The following is a 2,167-nucleotide window of genomic DNA, read 5'->3' on the forward strand; positions in this document are numbered from 1 at the left end:
TACAATAAGTCAATAGATGGCTCTGACTGGTATGAACATTTTAACAATATTAATTTTTCTAATACATGAACACTCATATCTTTCCATTTTTTGTGTCTTCCATTTTTTTCATCAAAGTCTTGTACTTTTCAGTGTATAGATCTTTCATCTCCCTGGTTAAAATTATCCCTAAGTATTTTATTGCTTTTGATGATATTGTGAATGGGATTGGTCTCTTTGTTTCTTTTTAAGATGTATTGTTATTGGTGTATAGAAATGCAACTAGTTTCTGTATGTAGATTTTGTATGCTGCAACTATACTAAGTTCACTGAGTAGTTCTAACAGTTTTTTGGTGGAGTCTTTACCATATTTAAGATTATATTATCTACAAAGATAATTTCACTTCTCCCTTTCTGGTGTGAATACCTTTTATTTCTTTTTCTTGCCTGATTGTGCTGGCTAGGACTTCCAGTCCTATGCTTAATAGGTGTGGTGAGAGTGGGCACCCATGTCTTGTTTCTAATCTTAGAGGAAAAGCTTTCAGCCTTTCACCATTGAGTATAATGTTGGCTGTGGGTTTGTCATATACGGTCTTGATTATGTTAAGGTATGTTTCTTCTATACCCAATTTGTTGAGTGTTTTTATCATAAAAGGATGTTGCATTTTGTCATATGCTTTTTCTACATCTATGGAGATGGTCATATGATTTTTATCTTTCATTCTATAATGTGGTGTTTTTGATTTGTGTATTTTGAATCATCCTTGCACCCCAGGAATAACCCCACTTGATAATGGTGTAGGAGCCTCTTAATGTGCTGCATTTGGTTTGAATTTGTTTTACTGATATTTTGTTGAGAATTTTTGCATCTATGTTCATCAGGGATATTAGCCTATAGTTTTCTTTTCTTGTAGTGTCCTTGTCTGGTTCTGGTATCAACATATTGCTGGCCTCATAAAATGAATTTAGGAATGTTTCCTCCACTTCAGTTTTTTGGAAGAGATTGAGAAGGATTGGTGTTAATTCTTCTTTAAATGTTTGGTTGAATTCTCCAGTGAAACCATATGGTCTGGGCTTTATGTATTGGGAGGTTTCAGATTACTAAGTCAATCACCTTACTAGTTATAGGTCTGTTCAGATTTTCTGTTTCTTCATGATTCAGTCATGGGAGTACCTATGTTTTCTAGAAGTTTACTTTCTTTTAGATTATCCAATCTGCTGGCATACGATTCTTCTTCTCTTTCCCAAGTCAGTTCATAGAATCTAAAAGAGGTAACTGCAGTGCCCAGAAAAGGCTGGGGAAGCTAGTGGCTCACCCCATTCTTTTTTTCCTGGCCTGGTGAGAGGAACTCTTCCTAGCTGGCAAATTCCCTCTTGGTGCTGAGCTGCGCTGGCTTGGGGAATGGGGTGGTGCAGGCAAAATGAAGCTGTCTTTCCTCTCCCCTTATGGGGCTATTCTCAGGTCTTTCATTCCACTGTGTTGCTAAAATTTCTTAACTGAACTCCAGGGCTCTTCTTGTTCATGGATAGCTAGCTCTTTGTGGGGGTTTGTCAGGTGAGCCCGTGGATGGGGTCTCCTACATCACCATTTGGGCCTACAATTCCTGCTTTCAACTTCTCTGCTAATTGTTGTTGGTCCAACATTTGCTATCATGTTTGATAATGACTGACCCGACATCACCTTTCCCCTTTAACATTTAGAAAGACCACATAACAATTACAGAAATTTTGGTAATAGGTCAAGGACTTTCTACAGAGCCACATTCCAGTCTTTATATAACATTTCAGTAGTGGCAATCATGGGGTACATATAATTTTATAAATTGCCTTTTCCACTTAACGTGATATTTATCTATGTTGCCTTCCTATTTTTCTATGTCGCTTTCTAATCTTCCTAATTATCATTTTAATGATTTATATGGTAGACCAAGTAATTGGTTTATTTAATTAATTATTCTCATATTATTGCCCATTTGGGCTGCTACAGTTTTTTGCTTTACATGTAGTACTGCCATGAACACCAAAAGGATTTCATAAGGTTCAGTGACATGAGGGTCCTCACTTCTGTCTGACAATGACCAATTCAAAAGCCAATATTCTAATTTGTACCCTCTTTTATATTTAGCAGAGTTTAAAGCAAATTAGACAATACAGGCTTTTCAAAATTGTCTAGAATTAAATAATATCC

The sequence above is a fragment of the Neophocaena asiaeorientalis genome, unplaced genomic scaffold (genome assembly GCF_003031525.2).
Source record: "Neophocaena asiaeorientalis asiaeorientalis breed wild unplaced genomic scaffold, Neophocaena_asiaeorientalis_V1.1 scaffold399, whole genome shotgun sequence".
Classification (NCBI taxonomy): Eukaryota; Metazoa; Chordata; class Mammalia; order Artiodactyla; family Phocoenidae; genus Neophocaena; species Neophocaena asiaeorientalis.